This window comes from Enhydra lutris, unplaced genomic scaffold, assembly GCF_002288905.1.
Source record: "Enhydra lutris kenyoni isolate GAN:26980312 unplaced genomic scaffold, ASM228890v2 scaffoldscaffold43, whole genome shotgun sequence".
Lineage (NCBI taxonomy): Eukaryota > Metazoa > Chordata > Mammalia > Carnivora > Mustelidae > Enhydra > Enhydra lutris.
Window position 1 is genome coordinate 587,641 of NW_019154127.1, and position 10,280 is coordinate 597,920.

The window sequence follows — 10,280 nt, forward strand, 5'->3', positions numbered from 1 at the left end:
GCACCTGGATATTTCCCTTTCCCAAGGTTGGTTAGGATCTCAAAAAATCTCTGTTTAGGCTCTGGGGAATTTTTTTTTTTTTTTTTTTTTTTTTTTTTTTTTTTTTTGAGGTGGGTCCTGTTATGGAGACAGAATGCTCTGGGATATTCCAAAATGGTTACTTTTCCCCTTCCCCAGTGGAAGCAGGAGATTTTTCTCCTATATACACTATTCTCCTATATTCACTATTTTCCTCCTATATTCTCTGTGAGAACCTCCTGGTAAAACTGATAAAAGTGTCTGTCTTCCCTAAGCCCCCATGCCTGGGTCTTCTTGGAGTTTTTAACTCTCAGGCTTGTCCACACTGAGCCTCCAGCAATTTGCCAGTTACAGCTTCTCTTCTCGTACCTTGACACAGGTTTCTGCAAAGGCGTCTGTTGTGGGTTTTTGCTCCAGTAAGTTGTGATTTTCTGTATTTGTCTATTCTCTCCAATTTGGAGAGCATCAGTTTTCCCTGTGACCTTACTTCTCCTACAGATCCAAGAAGAGCTGTTGGTTTTTCAGTTGCTTTAGCTTTTTATTTGTTGGGACAGCTTGACGATTTCCAAGCTCCTTACATGCTGGACTGGGAACTGGATTGGATCATTCTTTGAAGAAAAAAAATTAATAGTCTTTATTTTAAGGGCAGTTGTAGGATTTTTATAAAAAGGAGCAGTTAGTATTGAATTCCCATATACTCCCTCCCTCCTCATCTCAGTTTCCCATATTATTAATATTTTGTAATGGTGTGGTACATTTGTCATAATCAGTGGACCAGTATCAATACACTATTATTAACTAAAAACCCAAAGTGTACACTAGTGTTTACTATATATTTTACATTCTATAGGCTTTATCAGATGTATAATGCTATGTATCTACGATAGCATATCATACAGAATTAGTTTCATTGTCTAAAAAAAAAAAATCCCCTGTATTTTACCTATTTCCCCTTTCCTCCCTCCACCCAGCCCCTGGCATCCACTGAACTTTTTATTGTCTTCACAGTTTTGCTTTTTCCAGTTTATCATATGGTTGGAATCATACAGTATGTAGCCTTTTTAGAATGGCTTCTTTTATTTAGCAAAATGCATGTAAATTTCCCCATTGTCTCTTTGTAACTTGACAGCTCAAGTCTTGTGATGAATTAATTCGATCACTAGTTATTAGATGCAGGCCTGTGTCTCGTACCTGCTGGGACCAGAGACATAAAGAGAAATAAGAAACTGCTTTCCTCATCTGAAGTTCACATGGGAACTAGTGGAGACAGTGATTGAACAGTGGCCTGGCCACACAGATAGGAGGGAAGGAGAGAAGAGGCAGTGAGGAGAGCCAGCAGTGTTAGGTGATGTCTCAGAGAAGCAGAAAAGGAGGGTCTAGCAGTGTGGTGGAGGAGACGAAGTTTGAACATTAGCTGGACCAGCTTTCCATTTTGCAAGCTGGGAAGGGGGGAAAAAAGTGTTAAAAAAAATTTGTCCTCCCACCAGAGGACAAAGTAATACATTAGAGGAGAGGGAGAAATTGAGACAAGAAAATAAGGAAAATGTATTTGTAGTTGTGATGGTTCTGAATGAATACTTGGTATGAGGATCTTACATTATTTCTTCTTGGAACATAGAAGACTGTTTTCTTGGTGCCTGGAACAAAATGAATTCCTTTCCCCTGGTAAACCTGAGTTTAGATATGGGTCTTTCGCTACTGAGAATCATAGCATTTTGTAACTGAAAGGAACCTTAATGGAAATTTAGCCCAAGTCATTCATCTTACAGATGAGGAGAGTAATGGCTAAAAATTAAATGATTTTTCTCAGTTACCTAGGGAAGAGAAGTGTGGGGCTGGAAAGTAGGACCTCTAATTTTGATTCTAATGGTCCCATCCTTTCTTTCTTCCTACAGGCACACACACACACACACACACACACACACACACACACACACACTGAGCAACAGAATTGCCCTACAACAGCTTCTAGAACATCAATACAAAGAGCAGAGAAACATAGGTGAGTCTCTTTCTTACCCCAGGAGGAGGTGAGTTCAGATAGTGTAAATATCCCAGATGTAGCTGAAAGAAGGAACTATGACTAAAGGGAATATGAGGGCAGTTGAGGTGGGAGAGAAGAAAGGGATGAAAACAGGACAAGAGGGGAGCTGTGGGGCGGAAAGGAACGATCCAAAGAACACTCAAGGTATTTTGATATTTGATCCACCACTTTAAACAAAATGTTGCCAAGTCGAAGGGGTCAAAAATGAAGTGCTAGACAACTTAAAATTCCACACGACCTGAGGGTGGCTAGAAATAACATCAGTTCCAGGAGGGAAATCACATTCCTGTTGTTTTCTGAGAAAATCTCAAGTATGAGGTCATGATTCTGAGTCAACACACTCTCACAAATTTTTCCCAATTCAACCCCTTTTCTCTAGTTTTCCACGTTGCTCTAGGGTACCTGGATATTAGAGCAACTGTCCTGTTACTGGGAGAGTTGCTGGAAAGCTTATCTGCTTTTGCTCGGCCTGTTTGCCCCCTGTGGGAGGGCTCTCCCAGGCAGCTGTGGGGGACCCCAGACAAGGGTCTGGAGGAGATTAAGTTCTGTCCTTTTGTTTTCTTACTTTTCCTCTGCCTCTTCTCTCTGGCCTCCATTCCTTTCTCCCTCTCTCTCCTCTCCCCTCTCTCTTCCTCTGTCTCTTCACTGTGAAATAGACTTGTCTGCATCCCTCCCAGATTGTCTCCTATGATGAAAACTCCTTCTTCTGTTGACTGATGTTTGCATCTTTCCTCCTTCCCCTCCAGACAGAGAGGTTTTCCTCTACTATGGAGACTGTAAGGACCTATTTAGAAACTGTCCCTGCTCCCCTTCCCCCAGGGGATTTACTTGGAGACAAGTCCTGGAAACCAGCTTCAGGTAATAAAGCCCAGATACAAAGGTGGGTCAGGCCAGGTGGAGACATCCGATCAGTGGGGGGATGCATACTGTCTCCCTGGTTACCAAGGAGTATGGGCCCCGCCCTTTGGGAGCCTTTTGGGCGCCAATCCCAATCAAGGTGTAATAGGCTGGTTCAAATGTCTACTAGGGTAAATTGTAACTCAATTGGTCACCTAGCATCACTGTGGAGTTTCCTGTGTGTGTTACAATCTCATTGGCCACCTGTGTGTGGCCAGGCCTGTCCGCATGGCCTTTGCCCTTAAAAGCTAGTCTGTGAAACAGAGAAGTGTCGCCCTCTCTTGTAAGAGGTGCGTCCCCTAATGTTTGGTTAGATTCTTGATGCTTGGCGTGAAATAAAGCTTTGCTTGACCTTTGCTTTATATCTGTCTCGCTCCTTTAATCATGGACCCATTATTGGGGCATAACAGAGACAAGGAATGGGGGTGACGGGCATGGGTGACAGTAACAGAGAAAAGGAACTTTTCTAAGATTAGAAGCTAAAATGTGACCCTCTGGGTGAGTTGCAATGACACGTAAATGGCATGGGGTCCCTGGATTCCTCTGTCCAGCAACCTGTATGAAGAGGGGTGTGCCAGGATGGGCGTAGAGAGAATATGAATGTGTACTTTCTGAAGAATGTACTTTCTGATGTAGCCCACCATTGCTCTTACTTTCAGGATAAAAGGGTAAATGTATTCAGAGCTAAACTTTACAGTTTTTCAAATACTTGATCCATTCCAATTCTGTCCAGAGAATAGAAGCTTACATCACTCTTTTGTTTATTGAGTTTACTGATGTGTTCAAGGCTTTCAATGTGAACATGCTGAAATAATCTCCTTTTCCTGACCTTCAATCCTATAGTCTAAATGCATTTACCTCTGTGAGAAATTTTGGAGCAGAGGCCGGGGTGGAATGCTATGGCAAGAGATTGGAAGCAGAGTGGAAGGGAGAGAAGCTGATGTGAACTCAGGGTGGGTGTTATGAGAGTCTGAGAAGTGGCAGCTAATTCCAACTTCAGGAATCTTGGAGGGCTTCCTAGAGATGATATTTGAGATGCCCTATGGAGGATGACTAGGAGTAGCATAACCTGGTGTTATGCCGAGGAAGGATAAGTATGCCTGTGGGCCACACAGTGTAAGACTTAAGGCAACCTAAGGATGGCTCCCAGTAGGTGTGCTTGTGGTGGCTGCTCAGCTCAGAAGCCTTCTCCTTTCTATCCAGTGAAAGTTTTGAGCCATGGATGAAACTTTCCATGGTGGTATTCCTGCTCTGTGACCTGATCTGGCCACTGGGTGAACTCAGCATGTGCCTTGCCATTCCTGAATACCTGGAATTTCATAGCTTGAACTAAGACATAAGAACTGCGGGAAGATGGGAAGGGAGTTGCTAGTGGCTGTGCTCTAGAAGGAGGTGTCACAGACACAGGTGAAATCTGTTGGAGCCCCAGTCCCCTCCCTCTCAGGGGTTGGCTGTTCATCTCTTAGAGTTACCGGTCATTGCCACTACTTTCCTAATAAATTCTTTTTTGTTGGTTGTTCTACAAGTGATTTCTAGTTGTTTTTTTTTTTTTTTTTTTTAATATCTTAGCTAATTAATTCCCCACAAATCTGACTTTCAGAAATATCCCATGTGCTAACAGTCCAGTACTCTGTTCTTTTTGGAGAGGCTCTTCAAGTTTAGATCACAGCAGACCTCCCTGGTGGCTTTAGTAAAACACAGATTGCCTGGACGGTCCTCCCTGGCAGAGGCTCTGATTCAGCAGGTCCAGGGTGGGACATGAAAATGTGTCTTTCTACTTCTAACAAGTTCTCAAATGATGCTCACTGCTGCTGACCAGAGAACCACACTTTTGGGAAACTGATTTATGACATAGTAACTTTGGAAGAGTTCTAGAAAAATAAAAATGAATCATGAGATGCATTACACATAAGTGTTTATGCTTATATGGCATGAACAACCCACGTCCAACTATCTGACACCTTCACATAAATAGGATAATAATCATTTCCAATGGAAAGAGAGCTGATTTGGGTATAGATGGGATCGTATGCCCTGACTATCCTGTATATACCGATTTCAAGTAATGTTTATTCCTGTTGGTTGTTATAAACAGAACTGAATAGTTATTTCCTTTAAACGCTTGCACAGAACAACAAAAAAGTCTGTTGTTAGGCCATGGGTCTCATTTTGTTTTTGTTGTTGTTTAAGGAACACCATCACTATGGCATACAAGTAGAATTTGTGTAAAGGTGGAGGGAAAGGAAGGTCCAGAGCAGGGGGCCACCAGAAAGACATTCCCAGATGGGTACTGGTATGGTAGAGTGTGAGGGTGGTCCTACCAGTGTTCAGCCAGAGAGTTGGGACTAGTAGAAAGGGAGGGTCATGGGCAAAATGGATCTCCATAGCACAGGCCAAACTGTGGCCCACAGGTGGAATTTCCTTTTCCCCCAGAGAAGCCTGCTATTTCAGGCCCTCTGACTGATGCAGCCTCATCAGATTATCCAGGATAATCTCCCTTAATTAACGTCACCTGAATAGGGACTTAAATTGAATCTACAAAATCTTTTCACAGCAGCACCTAGATTACGGTAGGACTGAATAGCTAGGAACTTTAGCTTAGCCACGTTGACATATTGAAAAAGCCATTTCAGGGGATATGAGCGGACTTGAGAGAGAGAGAGAGAGAGAGAGTACCAGGAAGGCTTAAATGGTGATTTTTGAGGGCTGAGAATACAAATCACTCCCTCTTCTCAATTTTGAGGATGCTCTGTATTCAGGAATTGTCTCCTAATAGACTTGGAGAAGGGGGGGACAAAAAAGAAAACCATTAATAATGGTTTCTGCAAATGTATGAAAGCTGAATGTGAAGGGGGAAAAAAAAAAGTTGTTTTCAAGAAATAGGAGCTGGCTTTCCTTTAAAAAGAACATCAGCTGCCTCTAGCAAAGTGGAAAGGCAGTATTGTCCTGGATGGCAGTTTGCACTGGATGGCAGAATTTATCACCAGTCTGGCAGGGGAGATCCTGAAAACAAAAGCTTTTATCTTTCAGTGAGTCAGTAATGCAGGCTTGGATGGCAGGTGGGGAGTGTGAACCTGGAAAGGAAAGTTGCCTGCCCTTTAGTTCCTGAGCATTTGATGAGAAGTTGGACCCGTGGACCACACTTTATTTTGCTCCATCATAAAAATGACTGTGGTCCCTGCAGCCGAGGGAGGTTCTCTGGGCTATTAATTAAAGATCTATCCTAATTTAAAAGTCCATGATTGTCAGGGAATCCATCAGTTAGTAATGTTAGGTGAACTGCTAGGAACTCAGAATTTAATTTGCATCTCAGAGCATCAGAGGTCAATGTGGCGCTGAAGGCAGCCATGGTGGACAATGGCATATTCAGTAAGAACCCACTGGGACCTGAGGGGTTAGTAGGTACATGCTATTATCAGAGGACAGCAGAAAACAAACAACTTTCATAGAGTGTACCTTTTAGAGGAGAACCACCTGGCAAGGGCGGAGTTCGAAAACCCTGAGTTGTAGCACTCATGTAGGAAAATACTCAGCAGGGTTAGAGGGATGGAAAAATAGCACTGCTTTTTCCCTTCGTTACTTTCTTCGTCCCTTACATTTTAGCCTCTAGTGCCACTTCAGTGCACACTGGGTACCCAAAAGATCTTTGTCAAGTCTTCCCTCCCAGGATTTTGGTCTGCCATTGACCCTTTCCCTTCCAGCCCCCTCCTAAGACATACCTCTCTTACGAATAATACTCTCAGAACCCTGTTTTCAATTTTCTAACTTCTGGGAGATACTCTGATGACAATATTGCTGTTGACTGTGGAGTTCACTCACAGAATATAATACCAAGTTCCTCCTGGTTTGAAATAGAAACGTAACTGTTTTTTCCTCCTCTTCTTTCCTGCAGTGGAAGGATGGAATACAAATACTTTCTTCCAATTCCTGGAAAAAACAAGTACCCCGCCCCCTGCTTCTGAAAAGAACAAGAAGTGTGTGTGTGGGGGGCTTATCTGAGCAGAGAGCATGTGTACCTAGGAAAGTGTACTTATATACCCAAGTTCAGAACAAGAGAAGATTGAAGAAAATGGAGTAGTGAAGCCAGATAGCATCTTTATTATTAATACAGCTGAGCTTGGAGAGTGTGACACACCTGCAGGCAAGTAGAATCCTGATCCTGAACCTAAGAAACATACAGGCTTACCCTAGGAAGTCCCAGGCTATGTTGGACCAGGGCAGGCTCCCAGAGGAAGGCTGCCTCTCTAACAAACCCAGCATGGAAAAGCAGTGGTGGTCTCCTCTCACTGGGCAGCTCTCTCCGAGGGGAGATGAGGGGGCTGGGAGGCACATATCAGTCCCTTAGCTTAAATCCTCTAAGTATGTTTCTCATCTTCTGGGGACATGGTAAGTGAGAGGGAGGAAAATGGCTGGGAATGTTAACAACTAGACTCCCTTCCTATGATGGGGCAATTGTTCTCCCCATGAGAAAAATGAACTTGGGGAGGTGCCCCTGGACTGGCAAAAGGAAGCATCTATGGTCAGTGGGGCAAAGAAGTTCTGTGTCCAGCTTCTGGTAGTACTCTTAGAGGACAATAAGAACTGAGAAAGAAATGACTTTGTGTTTGTTTAGGGAGGCAGGACCCCGGGCACTGGATTTACAGTCTTGCCAAAGATTAACACACACCAAAGCAGCACGGCCCAGAAGTGGTAGAATGACTAAGGTTCAATTTACCATCAGGTTATCAGAACAGGGGCTCAGAACTGAAATGGTTTATAGAAAACTGAGGAGTAGGATTTCGCATTTCCTGAACTCTAAGGTCTCATTGACTGTAAGATGCTGAATTATTTTGTGTTCTACCAAGAAAGAAATTTGCTATTAAATTGTGACATAGTGCTATCGTATCCCCTAGGATTTTTATTTTATAGTTGTGAAAATGTTCTTTCTAGATTTCTCTAGGCATAGAATTCTGTCATCAACTACTCCTGTGCATAAATAAAAATAAAAAAGTATAAGCAAAATAAATTTTAACATATCTGTAATACTTTTTCCTTTTTAGTCTTGCTTTTATGAATGTCTTTTTGATTCAGAGTTGAGAAGGTTTGCATTTTGTTTCCAGTGTTTTCCTGTGTGTTTCAAGAGTACTGATCACACAGTATTTATTAAAATCCTGTTGCGACTTTGTCTCTGAGACTTTCTTCCAAGCCACTTGCCACTTCTCTTGGTCAGGAAGTGGCAACTCCTCCATGATTGCCATATGACGACCGTGATGATAAGAACCTTTGATTGAAAGAAGCATCCCAGTTTCAGAGAGGCTGAGATGTAAATTTAAAAATGTGTACCACAGAATAAATGAATTTTTTTTATTGTAGTTGTTGTTTGTTTTTGTTTTTTGTACATCTGAGTTTCATTCCCATTGCATTGTGGGTTTTTAGGCTGCAGGGCATATGACTGGTGATTTTAACAGCTGGAGACCTTTCTGTTATATCTTTAATCACGTAAACAGGCAACATTTGCTATCTGTTCCTCAATAGTCTTACTGTGTTGGTCCTTATGAGGCATTCAGCTAATTCAGGAATAGAAAAATTGGATACAGTTATGACAAAATGCAGTGCCTCTCAATTTTATTACCTTGTGAATTAACCAAATGCTAAATGTTAAATTGATGCATAGGTCATGGAACGCTACTGAACTGTATGATCTTGGCTGAGTTTTGGATTAGTTTCTTATAAAGTGGACAGGTTACATAAGAGTGTCTTTCAACACAGCCATTCTATGATGACAGTCTAGCACATCATGGTTCAAGATATAATATCTATGGGAACTAAGATCTAAGTTGCATGGCTTGTCTTTGCTGGGGAAACGCAAAACCAAAATGATTCCGACAGAATGATTGGCAGTGAACTGATTCCTGAAAGATCAGTTATGGCAAGATTTATTTATGCACAAGCAAAGGACTGTTTGGTCATTCTGGACAATTACGGTTGCTGTCTTCAAGGGATGTCATCACAGACAGAACTGCAGATCTTTTCTAAGAGGTTTAAACCATTGTATTGTAGTGGGGCTTCATTCCACTTCGAATCATGACTAACAATAAGATAAAGTTCATAGGCTCAAAAATCACCATAAGAACAGAGAAAGGAATCTACAGTGAATCCAGAAATTAATGGAAGGCCTGATGCAGGAAAATGTGTTTTCTAAGAAATGCCATTCTTGTGAATGATGCTGAGCTGACCCTCAGAGAAATAATGAGTCTGTGGCTTTCCTGCTGGAATCCTCCAGAAGACTAGCAGGCCCATTCCTCAGATGTCTGTGTCTTTCTTTTCCAGCTGTGGTGGTTTATGGTTTTCTGCCCAGCCTCCTTCCCAGGACCTCCCTCACTACATATTTTCCTGCCTTGCTGTGCTTGAGGCAAGCCCAAGACTCTGTTTATTATTATTTGTTTATATTGCTAAGGATTATGGGAAAACATAAAAAGATTGCCAAAAGTAAGAAATCTCAGAGAAAAAACATCTCAAAATATATGAAGTAAATCATCTCTAGAATTTGCTGAAATATGAACAGGAACATACCTTTTGGAGGACTGCTTTCCAGACTCCTTCCATGACTCCCTACTGCTTATGTTGGCCTTCCTACCAGTCCTGTGGGCACTAGGTTCCAGCCTAAAATGCTTAGGAATCTGCCTAAGTTCCAGGAGATCTGACAGTGTTCCTCCATGGATTGTGCTGCTCCTGCCTACCTGCCTTCCTTCGTGATAATCCTTCATTAACCTTTAGGCTCCACTCCCCTGGCCCCTGCCAACTTATCTTTAGTCCAAATGGCATATCCAAAGTATAGATGGTCTGTAGAATATGACCATCCTTGGGTTCATTTTCAAGGTATTATGTCCTCTCATAGCCTTGACTCTTGAGGATGCCAAGTTCTTTCTTGCTGTTGGTCCTTCCTTTCATTCCTTGGTTCAGGTCAAAACTTGCCTACAGTCTCTCTGAATGCCAAATGAGAGGTTTTTTCCTGTGCCGTGTTTGTGAATGTTTAACCACCAGCTCTGAGAAGCAGGAGAAAAATCTGACTTGTAGAGTTTGTCAATTTCCGTGGTGTAAATACTCCCACTGTGGCTGATTCAAACTGTTGGTGTGAGGCCCCTGAACTCTGAGTTGGGAAAAGATGCATGTAACTGGCTCTCACTAGTTGGGTTCAGCACTCCACAGTCTGGTTCTCTTTCTAACTAATTTCCTCAATATGGTGGCTGTCATGGCACAGGGAGAAAGCAATTTTATTCTTAACACTGCTTTTTTTTTTTTTTTGGGAAGATTTTATTTATTTATTTGACACACACACACA